General features: G+C 39.8%; 1 non-coding gene across 1 annotated transcript; it reads left to right on the forward strand.

Moving 5' to 3' along the window:
• Nucleotides 1-20,574: 20,574 nt before the first annotated feature.
• On the forward strand, nucleotides 20,575-20,682 carry LOC112714234 (small nucleolar RNA R71). The gene has a single exon (XR_003159187.1). It is a non-coding gene; the product is annotated as a small nucleolar RNA R71 (small nucleolar RNA).
• Nucleotides 20,683-21,587: the final 905 nt, after the last annotated feature.

The raw sequence follows: 21,587 nt of genomic DNA on the forward strand, positions 1-21,587 counted from the left end.
TGTTTGTGTTTTTCTCTCTCATCTTAAAAATTTCAAAAATAAAAAAATATATTTTCCTTATTTCTCAGAATTTTCGAAAATTTAAGTTGACATAGTCAAAAATTTTCAAAAATTAGTTGTTTCTTACAAGTCAAGTCAAATTTTCAATTTTAAAAAAAATCTTATCTTTTCAAAATCTTTTTCAAAAATCATATCTTTTTCATTTTTTTCATTATTTTCGAAAAAAATTCCAAAAATCTTTTTTCAAATTATTTTCAAAACCTCTTTTTTATCTTTACATCTAATTTTCGAAAATTAGCTAACAATTAATGTGATTGGTTCAAAAATTTGAAGTTTGTTACTTTCTTGTTAAAAAAGGTTCAATCTTTAAGTTCTAGAATCTTATCTTGTAGTTTCTTGTTAGTTAAGTCAATTTAAAAATTAAATCTTTTTATCTTTTATCGTATCTTTTTCAAAAATTTTATCTTTTCCAAAATTTGATTTCAAAATATCTTATCTAACTTCTTATCTTCTTATCTTTTTTCAAAATTTGATTTTAATATCTTTTTCAATCAACTAACTAACTTTTTGTTTGTTTCCTATCTTTTTCAAAACCAACTAACTACCTATCCCTCTCTAATTTTCGAAAATACTTCTCTCTTTTTCAAAAATTCTTTTTGTTTTAAATTTTAATTTTAATCTTATCTTATCTCTGATTTTCGAAAATCACTAACCACTTTTTCAAAATTATTTTCAAAATTCTCCATCTCTTTTCTTATTCTATTTAATTATTTATTTACTAACACTTCTCTTCACCTCTCTTCATCTAAAAATCTGGACTTATTCTCCTTCACTCTTTTCCTCTTTCTTCTTCTACTAACATAAAGGAATCTCTATACTGTGACATAGAGGATTCCTCTTTTTTTTCTTGTTTTCTTCTCTTTCATATGAGCAGGAACAAGGAAAAAGACACTCTTGTTGAAATTGATCCAAAACCTAAAAGGACTCTGAAGAGAAAATTAAGAGAAGCTAAGTTACAACAATCTAAAGGTAACCTTTTAGAAATATTAGAACAAGAGAAGGAGATAGCAGCCGAAAATAATAATAATGCAAGGAGAATGCTTGGTGACTTCACAAAGCCAACGTCCAAGTTTGATGGAAGAAGCATCTCCATTCCTGCCATTGGAGCCAACAACTTTGAGCTGAAACCTCAGCTAGTTGCCTTAATGCAACAAAACTGCAAGTTTTATGGACTTCCATCTGAAGATCCTTACCAGTTTTTAACTGAGTTCTTGCAGATCTGTGAGACTGTAAAGACAAATGGAGTTGATCCTGAAGTCTACAGACTCATGCTTTTCCCTTTTGCTGTAAGAGACAGAGCTAGAATATGGTTGGATTCACAACCCAAGGATAGCCTGGACTCCTGGGATAAGCTGGTCACTGCCTTCTTAGATAAATTCTTTCCTCCTCAAAAGCTGAGCAAGCTAAGAGTAGATGTTCAAACCTTCAAGCAAAAAGATGGTGAATCCCTCTATGAAGCTTGGGAAAGATACAAGCAGCTGACCAAAGGATGTCCATCTAACATGTTTTCAGAATGGACCATATTAGATATATTCTATTATGGTCTATCTGAATTTTCGAAAATGTCATTGGACCATTCTGCAGGTGGATCTATTCACCTAAAGAAAACGCCTGAAGAGGCTTAAGAACTCATTGATATGGTTGCAAACAACCAATTCATGTACACTACTGAGAGGAATTCTGTGAATAATGGGATACCTCAGAAGAAAGGAGTTCTTGAAATTGATGCTCTGAATTCCATATTGGCTCAGAACAAAGTGTTGACTCAACAGATCAACATGATCTCTCAAAGTCTGAATGGATGGCAACATGCATCCAACAGTACTAAAGAGGCAGCTTCTGAAGAAGCTTATGATCCTGAGAACCCTGCCATGGCAGAGGTTAATTACATGGGTGAACCTTATGGAAACACCTATAATCCATCATGGAGAAATCATCCAGATTTCTCATGGAAGGATCAACAAAAGCCTCAACAAGGCTTTAACAATGGTGGACGCAATAGGCTGAGCAATAGCAAGCCATATCCATCATCTTCTCAGCAACAGACAGAGAATTCTGAATAAAACACTTCTAATTTAGCCAATCTAGTCTCTGATCTGTCAAAGGCCACTTTCAGTTTCATGAATGAAATAAGATCCTCCATCAGAAATCTGGAGGCACAAGTGGGCCAGCTGAGTAAGAAAGTTATTGAAACTCCTCCCAGTATTCTCCCAAGCAATACAGAAGAGAATCCAAAAGGAGAGTGCAAGGCCATTGATGTGATCAATGTGGCCGAATGCACAAGGGAGGAGGAGGACGAAAATCCTAGTGAGGAAGACCTCCTGGGACGTCCTTCAAGCAAGAAGGAGTTTCCTATTAAGGATCCAAAGGAATCTGAGACTCATACAGAGACCATAGAGATTCCATTAAATCTCCTTCTGCCATTCATGAGCTCTGAAGACTATTCTTCCTCTGAAGAGGATGAAGATGTGACTGAAGAGCAAGTTGCTCAATATTTAGGAGCTATCATAAAGCTGAATGCTAAGTTGTTTGGTAATGAGACTTGGGAAAGTGAACCTCCCTTGCTCATTAATGAACTAGATACCTGGATTCAGCAAACTCTACCTCAAAAGAAACAAGATCCTGGCAAGTTCTTAATACCTTGTACCATAGGCACCATGACCTTTGAAAAGGCTATATGTGATCTGGGGTCAGGGATAAATCTTATGCCACTCTCTATAATGGAGAAGCTGGGGATCATTGAGGTACAACCTGCCTTGTTCTCATTACAATTGGCAGACAAGTCATTGAGATAAGCTTATGGAATAGTAGAGGACGTGTTAGTAAAGGTTGAAGGCCTTTACATCCCTGCTAATTTCATAATCTTAGACACTAGGAAGGAAGAGGATGAATGCATCATCCTTGGAAGACCTTTCCTGGCCACATCAGAAGCTGTGATAGATGTCCACAGAGGTGAATTAGTCCTTCAATTGAATGGGGACTACCTTGTGTTTAAGGCACATGGCCATCCCTCTGTGACAAAAGAGAGTAAGCATGAAGAGCTTCTCTCAGTTCAGAGTCAAGAAGAGCCCCTACAGTCAAACTCTAAGTTTGGTGTTGTGAGGCCACAACCAAACTCTAAGTTTGGTGTTAAGATCCCATATCCAAACTTTAAGTTTGGTGTTGGGACTATACAACATTGACCTGATCACCTTTTGGCTCCATGAGAGCCACTGTCAAGCTATTGACATTAAAGAAGCGCTTGTTGGGAGGCAACCCAATTTTATTTATCTAATTTTTATTTTATTGTTATTTTATGTTTTATTAGGTACATGATCATGAGGAGTCACGAAAAAATCATAAAAATTAAAAACAGAATCAAAAACAGCAGAAGAAAAAAATCACACCTTGGAGGAAGCACAGGCTAACGTTCAACGCCAGTAAGATGCATCTGGCCGGCGTTCAACGCCAGAACAGAGCATCATTCTGGCGCTGAACGCCAGAAACAAGCAACATTCTGGTGCTGAACGCCAGGAATGTGCCTAGAGAAGAAAAGTTGGCGCTGAACGCCAGTAACAAGCATGAAACTGGCGTTCAACGCCAGAAACATGCTTTACATGGGCGTTGAACGCCCAGAATGTGCACCACACGGCGTTTAAATGCCAGAATGGTGTGCAAAGGCAAATTACATGCCTATTTGGTGCAGGGATGGAATTCCTTGACACCTCAGGATCTGTGGACCCACAGGATCACTTCAGGATCTGTGGACCCCACGGGATCCCCACCTACTATATTCCCACCTTACCTCCTAATCCTATTTTGTGATAACTATTCCCCATGTCACACTTCCCAACACTCTTCACCAATCACCTCAATTCCTCTTCCCAATCACCCCCTTCACCACTCACATCCATCCACTCTTCCCCATAAACCCCACCTACCTTCAAAAATTCAAAAAAATTTTCCCACCCATTCCCACCCTAAATGGCCGAACATTCACTCCCCCCTCTCCCTATATATACCCTTCCATTCTACTTCATTTTCACACAACACAACCCCCTCTTCTTCACCTTGGCCGAACCTACATCTCTCCCTCTCTACCATATTCTCTTCTTCTTCTTCTTCTTTCTTTCTTCTATTGCTTGAGGACGAGCAATATTTTAAGTTTAGTGTGGTAAAAGCATAAGCTTTTTGTTTTTCCATTACCATCAATGGCACCCAAGGCCGGAGAATCCTCTAGAAAAGGAAAAGGGAAGACAAAAGCTTCCACCTCCGAGTCATGGGAGATGGAAAGATTCATCTCCAAAAGCCATCAAGACCACTTCTATGATGTTGTGGCAAAGAAGAAGGTGATCCCTGAGGTCCCTTTCAAGCTCAAGAAAAATGAGTATCTGGAGATCCGACATGAAATCCGAAGAAGAGGTTGGGAAGTCTTAACCAACCCCATGCAACAAGTCAGAATCTTAATGGTTCAAGAGTTCTATGCCAATGCATCGATCACTAGGAACCATGATCAAAGTATGAACCCGAATCCAAAGAATTATCTCACAATGGTTCGGGGGAAATACTTAGATTTTAGTCTGGAAAATGTGAGGTTGGCGTTTCACTTGCCCATGATGCAAGGAGATGAACGCCCCTACACTAGAAGGTCAACTTTAATCAAAGGTTGGACCAAGTCCTAATGGACATATGTGTGGAAGGAGCACAATGGAGAAGAGACTCCAAAGGCAAGCCAGTTCAATTAAGAAGACTGGACCTCAAGCCTGTGGCTAGAGGATGGTTGGAGTTCATTCAACGCTCCATCATTCCTACTAGCAACCGATCTGAAGTTACTGTGGATCGGGCCATCATGATTCACAGCATCATGATTGGAGAGGAAGTAGAAGTTCATGAGGTCATTTCCAATGAAATCTACAAAATAGCCGACAAGTCCTCCACCATGGCAAGGCTAGCTTTTCCTCACCTTATTTGCCATCTATGTTACTCAGCTGGAGTTATCATAGAAGGAGACATCTCCATTGAGGAGGATAAGCCCATCACCAAGAAGAAGATGGAGCAAGCAAGAGAGACCCTTCACGGTTCTCAAGAGATGCATGAGGAAGCTCATCATCAAGAAATCCCTGAGATGCCTCAAGGGATGCACTTTCCCCCCAACAACTATTGGGAGCAACTCAATACTTTCTTAGAAGATTTGAGCCACAATGTTGAACAATTAAGGGTGGAACATCATGAACACTCCATCATTCTCCATGAAATAAGAGAAGATCAAAGAGCAATGAGGGAGGAGCAACAAAGGCAAGGAAGGGACATAGAAGAGCTTAAGGACAGTATTGGTCCTTCAAGAAGAAGACGCCACTAAAGGTGGATTCATTCCTTGTTCTTTATTTCTTTCTGTTTTCGGTTTTTAATGTTGTGTTTATCTATGTTTTGTGTCTCTACTTCATGATCATTAGTATGTAGTAACCATGTCTTAAAGCTATGAATAAAATCCATTAATCCTTCACCTCTCTTAAATGAAAAATGTTTTAATTCAAAAGAACAAGAAGTACTTAAATTTCGAATTTATCCTTGAATTTAATTTAATTATATTGATGTAGTGACAATACTTTTTGTTTTCTGAATGAATGATTGAACAGTGCATATGTCTTTTGATATTGTTTTTTAAGAATGTTAAAACTGTTTGCTCTTGAAAGAATGATAAACAAAGAGAAATGTTATTGATGATCTGAAAAATCATGAAATTGATTCTTGAAGCAAGAAAAAGCAGTGAAAAAAAATCAAAGGCTTGCGAAAAAAAATTGCGAAAAAAAATAGAAAGAAAAAGAGAAAGCAAGCAGAAAAAGCCAATAGCCCTTAAAACCAAAAGGCAAGGGTAAAAAGGATCCAAGGCTTTGAGCATCAATGGATAGGAGGGCCCAAGGAAATAAAATCCAGGCCTAAGCGGCTAAATCAAGCTGTCCCTACCATGTGCTTGTGTCATGAAGGTCCAAGTGAAAAGCTTGAGACTGAGTGGTTAAAGTCGTGATCCAAAGCAAAAAGAGTGTGCTTAAGAGCTCTGGACACCTCTAATTGGAGACTCTAGCAAAGCTGAGTCACAATTTGAAGAGGTTCACCCAGTTATGTGTCTGTGGCATTTATGTATCCGGTGGTAATACTGGAAAACAAAGTGCTTAGGGCCACGGCCAAGACTCATAAAAGTAGCTCTGTTCAAGAATCAACATGCTTAACTAGAAAAGTCAATAACACTATCCGAAATTCTAAGTTCCTAGAAAAGCCAATCATTCTAAACTTCAAAGGAAAAAGTGAGATGCCAAAACTGTTCAGAAGCAAAAAGCTACAAGTCCCGCTCATCTAATTATAATTAATATTCATTGATATTCTGAAATTTATAGTATATTCTCTTCTTTTTATCTTATTTGATTTTCAGTTGCTTGGGACAAGCAAGAATTTAAGTTTGGTGTTGTGATGAGCGGATAATTTATACGCTTTTTGGCATTGTTTTTAGGTAGTTTTTAGTAAGTTCAAGCTACTTTTAGGGATGTTTTCATTATTTTTTATGTTAAATTCACATTTCTGGACTTTACTATGATTTTGTGTATTTTTCTGTGATTTCAGGTAATTTCTGGCTGAAATTGAGGGACTTGAGCAAAACTCTGAAAAAGGCTGACAAAAGGACTGCTAATGCTGTTGGAATCTGACCTCCCTGCACTCGAAATGGATTTTCTGGAGCTACAGAACTCCAAATGGCGCGCTCTCAATGGCGTTGGAAAGTAGACATCCAGAGCTTTCCAGAAATATATAATAGTCCATACTTTATTCGGAAATTGACGATGTAACTTGGCGTTGAACGCCAAGTACATGCTGCTGTCTGGAGTTAAACGCCAGAAACACGTCATGATCCGGAGTTGAACGCCCAAAACACGTTATAACTTGGAGTTCAACTCCAAGAAAAGCCTCAGCTCGTGGATAGATCAAGCTCAGCCCAAGCATACACCAAGTGGGCCCCGGAAGTGAATTTATGCATCAAATACTTACTCATGTAAACCCTAGTAGCTAGTCTAGTATAAATAGGATAATTTACTATTGTATTAGACATCTTTGGTCTTAGTTTTGTTTTATTCTTCATCTTAAGAGGCTATTGATCACGTTTTAGGGGGGCTGGCCATTCGGCCATGCCTGAACCTTTCACTTATGTATTTTCAACAGTGGAGTTTCTACACACCTTAGATTAAGGGTGTGGAGCTCTGCTGTACCTCAAGTTTCAATACAATTACTATTACTTTCTATTCAATTCTCTTTTATTCTTATTCCAAGATATACGTTGCCCTTCAACTTGATGAATGTGATGATCCGTGATACTCATCATCATTCTCACCTAGGAACGCGCGTGACTGACAACCACTTCCGTTCTACTTTAGGCCGGGCGCATATCTCTTAGATTCCCCAACAGAATCTTCGTGGTATAAGTTAGAAAGATGGCGGCATTCATGAGAATCCGGAAAGTCTAAACCTTGTCTATGGTATTCCGAGTAGGATTCTGGGATTGAATGACTGTGACGAGCTTCAAACTCCTGAAGGCTGGGCGTGATGACAAACGCAAAAGAATCAAGGGATTCTATTCCAACCTGATTGAGAACCGACAGATGATTAGCCGTGCTGTGACAGAGCATAGGAATATTTTCACTGAGAGGATGGGATGTAGCCATTGACAACAGTGATGCCCTACATACAGCTTGCCATGGAAAGGAGTAAGAAGGATTGGATGAATGTAATAAAAAAGTAGAGATACGAGAGGAGCACAGCATCTCCATACGCCTATCTGAAATTTCTACTATTGATTTACATAAGTATTTCTATCCCTTTTATTTTCTATTTATTAATTAATTTTCGAACTCATCATAAACCAATTTAATCTGCCTAACTGAGATTTACAAGGTGACCATAGCTTGCTTCATACCAACAATCTCTGTAGGATCGACCCTTACTCATGTAAGGTATTACTTGGATGACCCAGTACACTTGCTGGTTAAGTTGAACGGAGTTGTGGAAAGAAAAAGCTTCTCTAACAATGCCTGGAACTCTTGTATCACAATTTCGTCCACCAATTTGGTTATCCTCTGTCAGTTGTTCCTTTCTTGGCTTTTTGCCACTTTGAGCAGGGTTATTCAATGTCTTCCCACTCCTTAGTTGAACTGCTTGGCATTCTTCTGTTATCTGTTTAGATAGCTGCTGTTTTGTCTGATTCAACTGTGATTCTATATTCTTGTTAGCAATTTTAGTTTCTTGGAGCATCTCTTTAAATTCTGCTAACTGTTTTGTCATCAGGAGTAATTGCTGATTAAGCTCAATAATATGTTCTTGAGGATTAGGATCAGTAGTTACTTCCATAGCTTCTTCTTTTGTAAAGGACTCACTGCTTGAGTATAGATGTTGATTTTTAGCAACCGTATCTATGAACTCTTGAGCCTCTTCAATCGTCTTCCTCATGTGTATAGATCCACCAGCTAAGTGGTCTAGACACATCTAAGCTTTTTCTATAAGCCCATAGTAGAAGATGTCTAACTGTACCCACTCTGAAAACACTTCAGAGGGGCACTTCCTTAGCATACCTCTGTACCTCTCCCAGACATTATAAAGGGATTCATGATCCTCTTGTTTAAAGCCTTGGATGTCCAGCCTCAGTTGTGTCATCCTTTTTGGAGGGTAAAATTGATTCAGGAATTCGTCTGATAACTGTCTCCATGTTTTTATACTTGCTGTGGGTTGGTTATTCAACCACCTCTTAGCTTGATCTTTTACAGCAAATGAAAACAGTAATAATCTGTAGACATCCTGATCCACCTCTTTATCACGTACTGTGTCAACAATTTGTAAGAACTGTGCCAGAAAATTAGTGGGTTCTTCCTGTGGAAGACTGGAATACTGGCAATTTTGCTGCACCATGATAATGAGTTGAGGATTTAGCTCAAAGCTGCTTGCTTTAATGGGAGGTATACAGATACTACTCCCATATGCAGCTGTAACGGGGTTAGCATATGACCCCAGAGTCCTTCTGGACTGCTCAATTCCACTTAGGTCCATGATGGAGAAAGGGAGATGATGTGGATATTATTATATTTATTTTTTTTAAGAGTAACCGAAAATAATAAAATAAAATGAATGAAAAATAAAATAAAAATTTGACAACCAAAAGAGAATAAAATCAAAGCAAATTGAAAACTAAATTAATTAATTAATTAAAAAGATTTTGGAATTAGCAATTAAGAAGATATGATTGAAAATTATTTTGAAAAAGATTTGATTTTTAAAATGAGGAAAGAGAAAAACAACAAAATGACACCAAACTTAAAATTTTTAGAAAATCAAACACAAATTTTCGAAAATTTAAAGGAACACAAAGAAGACACCAAACTTAGAATTTTTATAGGTAAAGAAACAACTAAGACTATGCAAATTCGAAAAATTAAGGGAAAGTAAAAGCATGCAATTGACACCAAACTTAAAATATGAAACTAGACTCAAATAAAAGACTCTAAACCAACAAAAATAAAATATTCCTAATCTAAGCAACAAGATAGACCGTCAGTTGTCCAAAATCGAACAATCCCCGGCAATGGCGCCAAAAACTTGGTGCACAAAATCACAATCACACTTTTGCAATTCCGCACAACTAACCAGCAAGTGCACTGGGTCGTCCAAGTAATACCTTACGTGAGTAAGGGTCGATCCCACGGAGATTGTCGGCTTGAAGCAAGCTATGGTTATCTTGTAACTCTTAGTCAGTATATCAATAATTCTCAGGTTTAATTGTAAAAAGTAAAAGAACATGAAATAAATACTTGTTTTGCAGTAATGGAGAACAGGTTAAGGTTTTGGAGATGCTATATCTTCTGAATCTCTACTTTCCTACTGTCTTCTTCTTCACGCACGCAAGGCTCCTTTCATGGCAAGCTGTATGTTGGGTTTCACCGTTATCAATGGTTACCTCCCATCCTCTCAGTGAAAATGTTCAACGCGCTCTGTCACAGCACGGCTATTCATCTGTCGGTTCTCGATCATGTCGGAATAGAATCCAGTGATTCTTTTGCGTCTGTCACTAACGCCCCACAATCGCGAGTTTGAAGCTCGTCACAGTCATTCAATCCCTGAATCCTACTCAGAATACCACAGACAAGGTTTAGACCTTCCGAATTCTCAAGAATGGCCGCCAGTAGATTCTAGCTTATACCACGAAGATTTTGGTTAAGGAATTCTAGAGATATCCACTCAATCTAAGGTAGAATGGAGGTGGTTGTTAGGCACACGTTCATAGGTGAGAATGATGATGAGTGTCACGGATCATCACATTCATCAAGTTGAGGAATAAGTGATATCTTGGAATAGAAGCAAGCGTGATTGAATGAAAAAACAGTAGTAATTGCATTAATCCATCAAGACACAGCAGAGCTCCTCACCCCCAACCATGGGGTTTAGAGACTCATGCCATAGAAGATACAATATGAAACGTGTATTGTGTCATGAGGTACAGATACAATAGCAAAAAGTCCTATTTATGATGAACTAGTAACCTGGGGTTTACAAGAATGAGTAAATGACGTAAAAATCCACTTCCGGTGTCCACTTGGTGTGTGCTTGGGCTGAGCATTGAAGCTTTCATGTGTAGAGACTTTTCCTGGAGTTAAACGCCAGCTTTTATGCCAGTTTGGGCGTTTAACTCCCATTTTTGTGCTAGTTCCGGCGTTTAACGTCGGGAATTCTGAAGCTAATTTGAAACGCCGGTTTGGGCCATCAATTCTCGGACAAAGTATGGACTATTATATATTGCTGAAAAGCCCAGGATGTCTAATTTCCAACACAATTGAGAGCGCGCCAATTGGGATTCTGTAGCTCCAGAAAATCTACTTCGAGTGCAGGGAGGTCAGAATCCAACAGCATCTACAGTCCTTTTCAGCCTCTGAATCAGATTTTTGCTCAAGTTCCTCAATTTCAGCCAGAAAATACCTGAAATCACAGAAAAATACACAAACTCATAGTAAGTCCCAAAAAATTGAATTTTAAATAAAAACTAATAAAAATATAATAAAAACTAATTAAAACATACTAAAAACATACTAAAAACAATGCCAGAAAGCATATAAATTATCCGCTCATCACTTGACATGTTCATTTTTGAGAGCATGTTGGTGAGATTGGCCAATTGAGTGTTCAAAGCCTCGAATTGAGACTTGTTGATCTCATCTTGTTTTTCCATAGCGGCTCTAAGCTCATCAACTTGATTGTTGGAAGATGGAGAAGTCTGGTTTTGTTGTCTGTGATGTGGTGTTTGGTACTTGGTGTAGTTGTTTTGGTTTTGGTTGGGGTGGGCTTGGTTGGCTTGGTAGTTGGTATTGTTATGGTGGTATTGGGATGAAGGTTGGTTGTTGTTGTAATGAGAAGAAGGGTTGTTCCATCTTTGGTTTTGATTGCTTCCTTGTGCATTATCTCTCCACCCTTGATGTTGATTACTACCTTGATGGTAGTTGTTTTGACCTTGAGGAGGGTATGATGGACGGTTGTTGTAATTCACATTGGCTACCACAAGGGCATGTTCCTCTTGAATTTGATGGCATTGGTCAGTGTAATGTGTGGTACTAGAGCACAACCCACAAATCCTAGGAGGGCCTTCAAGTTGAGCAACCGGAGGTGGGGCTTGGACAGCTTGGATGGAGTAGTACTCCCTTTGATCTCTTTGCATTTGTGTAAGGATGGTGGTCATATCCCCAAGTGCCTTGGTTAGACTTGCTTCGGAGGGGGGGCGGTTCTACCACACCCTTGTGGGAGTTACTTCTCACTCTTGTATGTTGTGTAGATTCGGCAACATCCTTTATCAAATCCCAAGCTTCTCCCTCCGTCTTGTTTTTCGAAAGGGAACCGGCGAACCGCCACTAGAGGCGATAAGCAATCTTCTATCTTCCGCACAAAGACCTCTGGTAAAGTAGCTAATGAGCAAGCGAGTGGTCATTCCGTGGTGTGGACATGACTCCAATAGCCTCTTGAACCGAGACCAATACTCATACATACTCTCTTGGTCTCTTTGCATTATGCCCGAAATCTCTTTCCGGATGTACTCGGTCTTCTCCGGTGGGAAGAACTTATCAAGAAACTCTCTACTCAAGAAAACCCAATTAGTCACAATATCATCAGGTAGCGAATAGAACCATGTTTTTGCTTGTGCTTCAAGAGAAAAAGGAAAGGCAAAAACCATGATTGCTACCTCATCGGCTCCATGTCTTCGAGTCGTAGAACAAGCAACATGAAAATCCTTCAAATGTCGGATGGGGTCTTGACCCGGCAACCCATGATACTTAAGAAGTAGATTTATCAAGCTACTCTTCAACTCAAAGTTTGGATCAAGGTTAGGATACCTTGCTTGCAACGGTTGGAGTATGATATCCAGAGCTCCTTGCTCATGCAAAGTGATCCTGCGTGGCTCCGCCATGTGTGGCTCACCTGTAGGATGCAAAGATGTATCAGTAGTGCCAACAGAAGAATAGGAAGTAGCGGACTCCAAGTCACTCTCGGTGGCGTCTAGTGATTCGGTGTTTCCCTCGAGAGAGGCCGAAGTACTAGGCGTATAGTCCAATCACCTTCTAGCTTGCCGAGTGTGTAACAAAGTTCTTTCGATTTTGGGATCAAAGTTGGCTAAGCTAGAATTCGGTTGAGACTGAGTCATCAAACTTGAAAGTCATAGTACAAATGCAAAAGAATTCTAAACTATATCTAAGTATTGAAAAAGCAAAATATCTACAATATTCACATATACACATAACCAATATCAAGGCATATGTTGCAACCATTCCCCGACAACGGCGCCAAAAATTTGACACGACTCCCAAGGGTGTATTGGTAAATAGTCTCTTTAGTAAAACCGCGTTGTAAGTATAGCTCTACCAACAACAATCCTCGGGAGGTCAAATTTAGAAGAGGGATTTGGTTGTCACAAGTTCAACCCCAATAGAAATAACCGAAGTATTCAAACCTCGGGTCGTCTCACAAGGAATGAGCAAACATGTGCTTTGACATTGGTTAGAAATCCGGGGTTGTGAGTTATGAGCATGGAAATAAATGAAAATCTTAACAAGCAAATAATCTTAAATTACGATAAACTAATTCAACTATCTAAGCAAACTTGAGCAACTTCAATGAACAAGCAATATTCTACTAAATTCTACTTTAAACCAAGCAAGTAACTATAACTAAGGCAATTGAATTGGAAAATTGGTTTTCAAATATGAATAATAAAAGCAACTCTTGGCTAGGCATGGGAATTGGGATCACAATCCTTGTCCAACAACTATATCTTGACAATTATGAGGAACCAAGCTCATTAAGTCTACCCTCAAAGTCTTAAGTACGTGATATCTACCCCTAGACTTGAAGTACGTCAAATGGCTCTGGTCACATCAACCCATAAGTTCCAACCTACCTACTAATTAGATTAGTAGTAGGTTGGCGTCAATGAGTATCAAATTGACCACCAAGGGCTCCCAAATTATCAAATCCATAAGACCCAATGACTCAAGTTCACCCAATTCCCTTGACCTAGGCCAAGAGTGGAAAAGACTACTCCATACTCAAAGTAAACAATTCATCGAACACTTGGTAAGCATTAACAAAAGACATGTTCAAATTAGCAATTAAATTGAAATCTACAAGTACCCGCTAACAATTATCAACATACAATCAAGCAATTAACAAGGCTAAACATGGAATTCATCAATGTAACATCAACAAGTCAAGATTCACAACATTCATGAAATGGGTATGAAATGACAAGTGACAAGAATCATAAAACTATCATTAGATGCAAGGAAGATTATAACAAGAAATTCAAATTGAACAATGAAACTGGTAATTAACAAAATCCAATTCACAAATCAACAAGGGAAGATCAAATGGAAACTAGATCTAGAGAGGAACAAGGGTTTCTCTCCTTAGAATAACCAAAGAACTAAAAACTAGCTAAAATTGTGTCCTAGTGTCAAAATGAGTGATCTCTCCTTTTCCCCCTAGCATCCTTGGGTCTTTTCCATGCAGAAACAGCTTGAAATTGGGCCTCCTTGGCCTCAGAAATCACCAGGCATGATTTCCCTTAATGAGGTCATGTGCAGCTTCCCACGCGTGCGCCCCAAGTGTGCGCATGCGCCGATTACTTTTTTTGATCCACGCGTGCACGCCAGTTGCGCGTGTGGTGCGCGAAATTGTGATCAATACTTTTCACAACTCAAATAATCCCCGGTAATGAATCCAAAAACTTGGTGTTCAATACCATGGCATAAACACAACTTCGCATAACTAACCAGCAAGTGTACTGGGTCGTCCAAGTAATAAACCTTACGCGAGTAAGGGTCGATCCCACAGAGATTGTTGGTATGAAGCAAGCTATGGTCACCTTGTAAATCTTAGTCAGGCAAACTCAAATGGATATGGGAGATATACGAATAAAACATAAAGATAAAGATAGAGATACTTATGTAATTCATTGGTGGGAATTTCAGATAAGCGCATGAAGATGCTGTGTCCCTTCCGTCTCTCTGCTTTCCTACTGTCTTCATCCAATCCTTCTTACTCCTTTCCATGGCAAGCTTATGCAAGGGTTTCACCGTTGTCAGTGGCTACCTCCCATCCTCTCAGTGGAAATGTTCAACGCACCCTGTCACGGCACGGCTATCCATCTGTCGGTTCTCAATCAGGCCGGAATAGAATCCAGTGATTCTTTTGCGTCTGTCACTAACGCCCCGCCCTCAGGAGTTTGAAGCACGTCACAGTCATTCAATCATTAAATCCTACTCAGAATACCACAGACAAGGTTAGACCTTCTGGATTCTCTTGAATGCCGCCATCAGTTCTAGCCTATACCACGAAGACTCTGATCTCACAGAATGGCTGGCTCGGTTGTCAGGCGAGCGCTCGGTTGTCAGGCGATCAACCATGCATCGTGTATCAGGAATCCAAGAGATATTCACCCAATCTAAGGTAGAACGGAGGTGGTTGTCAGTCACACGTTCATAGGTGAGAATGATGATGAGTGTCATGGATCATCACATTCATCAAGTTGAAGAACAAGTGATATCTTAGAACAAGAACAAGCGGAATTGAATAGAAGAACAATAGTAATTGCATTAATACTCGAGGTACAGCAGAGCTCCACACCTTAATCTATGGTGAGTAGAAACTCCACCATTGAAAATACATAAGAACAAGGTCTAGGCATGGCCGAATGGCCAGTCTCTCAAAGAGGGTTCAATCATAAAAACATGATCAAAAGCTCTATAATATACAATAGTAAAAGGTCCTACTTATAGAGAACTAGTAGCCTAGGATTTACAGAGATGAGTAAATGACATAAAAATCCACTTCCGGGCCCACTTGGTGTGTGCTTGGGCTGAGCAATGAAGCATTTTCGTGTAGAGACTTTTTCTGGAGTTAAACGCCAGCTTTGGTGCCAGTTTGGGCGTTTAACTCCCATTCTTGTGCTAGTTCCGGCGTTTAACGCTGGGAATTCTGAAGGTGACTTTGAACGCCGGTTTGGGCCATCAAATCTTGGGCAAAGTATGGACTATCATATATTGCTGGAAAGCCCAGGATGTCTATTGTCCAACGCCGTTGAGAGCGCGCCAATTGGGCTTCTGTAGCTCCGGAAAATCCACTTCGAGTGCAGGGAGGTCAGAATCCAACAGCATCTGCAGTCCTTTTTAGTCTCTGAATCAGATTTTTGCTCAGGTCCCTCAATTTCAGCCAGAAAATACCTGAAATCACAGAAAAACACACAAACTCATAGTAAAGTCCAGAAAAGTGAATTTTAACTAAAAACTAATAAAAATATACTAAAAACTAACTAGATCATACTAAAAACATACTAAAAACAATGCCAAAAAGCGTACAAATTATCCGCTCATCACAACACCAAAGTTAAATTGTTGCTTGTCCTCAAGCAACTGAAAATCAAATAAGATAAAAAGAAGAGAATATGAAATGAATTCTAAAAACATCTATGAAGATCAGTATTAATTAGATGAGCGGGGCTTTTAGCTTTTTGCCTCTGAATAGTTTTGGCATCTCACTCTATCCTTTGAAATTCAGAATGATTGGCTTCTTTAGGAACTCATAGTCCAGATAGTGTTATTGATTCTCCTAGTTAAGTATGATGATTCCTGAACACAGCTACTTATTGAGTCTTGGCTGTGGCCCAAAGCACTCTGTCTTCCAGTATTATCACCGGATACATACATGCCACAGACACATAATTAGGTGAACCTTTTCAGATTGTGACTCAGCTTTGCTAGAGTCCCCAATTAGAGGTGTCCAGGGTTCTAAAGCACACTCTTTTTGCCTTGGATCACAACTTTATTTCTTTCTTTTTCTTTCTTTTTCGTTTTCTCCCCTTTTTTTTCGTTTTTTTTTTGGAATCACTACTTTTTCTTGCTTCAAGAATCAATCTGATGATTTTTCAGATCCTCAGTAACATGTCTCCTTTTTCATCATTCTTTCAAGAGCCAACATTCATGAACCACAAATTCAAAAGACATATGCACTGTTCAAGCATACATTCAGAAAACAAAAGTATTGCCACCACATCAAAATAATCAAACTGTTATAAAATTCAAAATTCATGCAATTCTTTTCTTTTTCAATTAAGAACATTTTTTTTAAGAAAGGTGATGGATTCATAGGACATTCATAACTTTAAGGCACAGACACTAAGACACTAATGATCACAAGACACAAACATAGATAAACATAAGCATAATTTTCGAAAAAACAGAAAAATAAAGAACAAGGAAATTAAAGAACCGGTCCACCTTAGTGATGGCGGCTTGTTCTTCCTCTTGAAGTTCCTATGGAGTGCTTGAGCTCCTCAATGTCTCTTCCTTGTCTTTGTTGCTCCTCTCTCATGATTCTTTGATCTTCTCTAATTTCATGGAGGAGAATGGAATGTTCTTGGTGCTCCACCCTTAGTTGTCCCATGTTGGAACTCAATTCTCCTAGGGAGGTGTTTAGTTGCTCCCAATAGTTTTGTGGAGGAAAGTGCATCCCTTGAGGAATCTCAGGGATCTCATGATGAGTGGGGTCTCTTGTGTGCTCCATCCTCTTCTTAGTGATGGGCTTGTCCTCATCAATGGGAATGTCTCCCTCTATATCAACTCCAACTGAATAACAGAGGTGACAAATGAGGTGAGGAAAGGCTAACCTTGCCAAGGTAGAGGACTTGTCCGCCACCTTATACAGTTCTTGGGATATCAACTCATGAACTTCTATTTCTTCTCCAATCATGATGCTATGAATCATGATAGCCCGGTCTATGGTAACTTTGGACCGGTTGCTAGTGGGAATGATTGAGCGTTGTATAAACTCTAACCATCCTCTAGCCACGGGTTTGAGGTCATGCCTTCTCAATTGAACCGGCTTTCCTCTTGAATCTCTCTTCCATTGGGCGCCCTCTTCACAAATGACTGTGAGGACTTGGTCCAACCTTTGATCAAAGTTGACCCTTCTAGTGTAAGGATGTTCATCTTCTTGCATCACAGGCAAGTAGAATGCCAACCTTACATTTTCCGGACTAAAATCCAAGTATTTCCCCCGAACCATAGTAAGCCAATTCTTTGGATCCGGGTTCATACTTTGATCATGGTTCTTGGTGATCCATGCATTGGCATAGAACTCTTGAACCATTAAGATTCCGACTTGTTGAATGGGGTTGGTAAGAACTTCCCAACCTCTTCTTCAGATCTCATGTCGGATCTCCGGATATTCACTCTTTTTGAGTTTGAAAGGGACCTCGGGGATCACCTTCTTTAAGGCCACAACTTCATAGAAGTGGTCTTGATGCACCCTTGAGATGAATCTCTCCATCTCCCATGACTCGGAGGTGGAAGCTTTTGCCTTCCCTTTCCTCTTTCTAGAGGTTTCTCCGGCCTTGGATGCCATAAATAGTTATGGAAAAACAAAAAGCAATGCTTTTACCACACCAAACTTAAAAGGTTTGCTCGTCCTCGAGCAAAAGAAGAAAGAAGAGAGTAGAAGAAGAAGAAATGAGAAAGAAGGGAATGGCTTGTGTTCGGCCAAAAAGGGGAAGAAGTGGTGTTGAGGTTGTGGGAAAATGAAGGAGTGAAGATGGGTATATATAGGAGTGGGGGGAGAGGTATGGTTCGGCTATGGGAGGGTGAGTTTGGGAGGGAAAGTGGTTTGAATTTGAAGGGTGAAGTAGGTGGGGTTTTATGAAGGATGGATGTGAGTGGTGAAGAGAAAGATGGGATTTGATAGGTGAAGGGTTTTTGGGGAAGAGGTGTTGAGGTGATTGGTGAATGGGTGAAGAAGAGAGAGAGTGGTGGGGTAGGTGGGGATCTTGTGGGGTCCACAGATCCTGAGGTGTCAAGGAAAAGTCATCCCTGCACCAAATGGCATGCAAAAATGCGTTTTGAGCCAATTCTGGCGTTAAACGCCGGGCTGGTGCCCATTTCTGGCGTTTAACGCCAAGTGCTTGCCCTTTTCTGGCGTTTAACGCCAGTCTGGTGCCTCTTTCTGGCGTTAAACGCCCAGAATGGTGCTAGACTGGGCGTTAAACGCCCATCTGCTAGCCTTACTGGCGTTTAAACGCCAGTAGGTTCTTCCTCCAGGGTGTGCTGTTTCTCTTCCTGTTTTTCATTCTATTTTTGCTTTTTCAATTAATTTTGTGTCTTCTCATGATCATCAACCTACAGAAAACATGAAATAACAAAGAAAAATATATAAAATATAACATTGGGTTGCCTCCCAACAAGCGCTTCTTTAATGTCAGTAGCTTGACAAAGGGCTCTCATGGAGCCTCACAGGTGCTCAGAGCAATGTTGGAAACCTCCCAACACCAAACTTAGAGTTTGAATGTGGGGGTTCAACACCAAACTTAGAAGTTGGTTGAGGCCTCCCAACACCAAACTTAGAGTTTGACTGTGGGGGCTCTGTTTGGCTCTGTTTTGAGAGAAGCTCTTCATGCTTCCTCTCCATGATGACAGAGGGATATCCTTGAGCCTTAAACACCAAGGATTCTTCATTCACTTGAATGATTAACTCTCCTCTATCAACATCAATCACAGCCTTTGCTATGGCTAGGAAGGGTCTGCCAAGGATGATAGATTCATCCATGCACTTCCCAGTCTCAAGGACTATGAAATCAGCAGGGATGTAATGGTCCTCAACTTTTACCAGAACATCCTCTACAAGTCCATAAGCTTGTTTTCTTGAATTGTCTGCCATCTCTAGTGAGATTTTTGCAGCTTGCACCTCAAAGATCCCTAGCTTCTCTATTACAGAGAGAGGCATAAGGTTTACACTTGACCCTAGGTCACACAAGGCCTTCTTGAAGGTCATGGTGCCTATGGTACAAGGTATTGAGAACTTCCCAGGATCTTGTCTCTTTTGAGGTAATTTCGGCCTAGACAAGTCATCCAGTTCTTTGGTGAGCAAAGGGGGTTCATCCTCCCAAGTCTCATTTCCAAATAACTTGTCATTTAGCTTCATGATTGCTCCAAGGTATTTAGCAACTTGCTCTTCAGTGACATACTAATCCTCTTCAGAGGAAGAATACTCATCAGAGCTCATGAATGGCAGAAGTAAATTCAATGGAATCTCTATGGTCTCATTTTGAGCCTCAGATTCCCATGGTTCCTCATTGGGGAACTCATTGGAGGTCAGTGGACGTCCAGTGAGGTCTTCCTCAGTGGCGTTCACTGCCTCTTCCTCCTCTCCAAATTCGGCCATGTTGATGGCTTTGCACTCTCCCTTTGGATTTTCTTCTGTATTGCTTGGAAGACTACTAGGAGGGAGTTCAGTAATTTTCTTGCTCAGCTGACCCACTTGTCCTTCCAAGTTTCTAATGGAGGACCTTGTTTCAGTCATGAAACTTTGAGTGGTTTTGATCATATCAGAGACCATGGTTGCTAAGTCAGAGGTATTCTGCTTAGAACTCTCTGTCTGTTGCTGAGAAGATGATGGAAAAGGATTGCCATTGCTAAACCTGTTTCTTCCACCATTATTATTGTTGAAACCTTGTTGAGGTCTCTGTTGATCCTTCCATGAGAAATTTGGATGATTTCTCCATGAAGGATTATAAGTGTTTCCATAGGGTTCTCCTATGTAATTCACCTCTTCCATTGAAGGGTTCTCAGGATCATAAGCTTCTTCTTCAGATGAAGCTTCCTTAGTACTACTTGGTGCATTTTGCATTTCAGACAGACTTTGAGAAATCATATTGACTTGCTGAGTCAATATTTTGTTCTGAGCCAATATGGCATTCAGAGTGTCAATCTCAAGAACTCCTTTCTTTTGATTTGTCCCATTGTTCACAGGATTCCTTTCAGAAGTGTACATGAATTGGTTATTTGCAACCATTTCAATTAGCTCTTGAGCTTCTGTAGGCGTCTTCTTCAGATGAAGAGATCCTCCAGCAGAGCTATCCAAAGACATCTTGGATAGTTCAGAGAGACCATCATAGAAAATACCTATGATGCTCCATTCAGAAAGCATATCAGAGGGACACTTTCTGATTAATTATTTGTATCTTTCCCAAGCTTCATAGAGGGATTCTCCTTCCTTCTGTCTGAAGGTTTGGACTTCCACTCTAAGCTTACTCAATTTTTGAGGTGTAAAGAACTTTGCCAAGAAGGCATTGACTAGCTTTTCCCAAGAGTTCAGGCTTTCTTTAGGTTGTGAATCCAACCATGTCCTAGCTCTGTCTCTTACAGCAAAAGGGAATAGCATAAGTCTGTAGACCTCAGGGTTAACCCCATTAGTCTTGATAGTGTCACAGATTTGCAAGAATTCAGCTAAGAACTGATGAGGATCTTCCAATGGAAGTCCATGAAACTTGCAATTCTGTTGCATTAGAGAAACTAATTGAGGCTTAAGCTCAAAGTTGTTTGCTCCAATGGCAGGGATAGAGATGCTTCTCCCATAGAAGTCGGGAGTAGGTGCAGTAAAGTCACCCAGCACCTTCCTTGCATTTTTGGCATTGTTGTTGTTTTCGGCTGCCATGGGTTCTTCTTCTTTGAAGTTTTCTGTTAGGTCCTCTACAGAGAGTTGTGCCTTAGCTTCTCTTAGATTTCTCTTCAAGGTCCTTTCAGGTTCAGGATCAGCCTCAACAAGAATACTTTTGTCCTTGCTCCTGCTCATAAGAAAGAGAAGAGAACAAGAAAATATGGAATCCTCTATGTCACAGTGTAGAGATTCCTTAAGGTGTTAGAGGAAAAGGAAAATGGAAGACAGAGGTAGAAAATTCGAACTTATCAAGAAAGATGGAGTTCGAATTGTGATTTAAGGAATAGTGTTAGTCCATAAATAGAAGGATGTGAGAAGAAGGGAAGTAGTATTCAAAAATTAAGTGAAGGATTTTGAAAACATTTTGAAAAACACTTATTGATTTTCGAAAATAAAAGTGGGAAAGAAACCAAGTGATTTTTGAAAAAGAATTTGAAATTAGAAATAAAAAAGATTTGATTGAAAGCTATTTTGAAAAAGATGTGGTTAAGAAGATA

Source organism: Arachis hypogaea, chromosome 9 (genome assembly GCF_003086295.3).
Source record: "Arachis hypogaea cultivar Tifrunner chromosome 9, arahy.Tifrunner.gnm2.J5K5, whole genome shotgun sequence".
In the NCBI taxonomy this organism is placed as follows: Eukaryota; Viridiplantae; Streptophyta; class Magnoliopsida; order Fabales; family Fabaceae; genus Arachis; species Arachis hypogaea.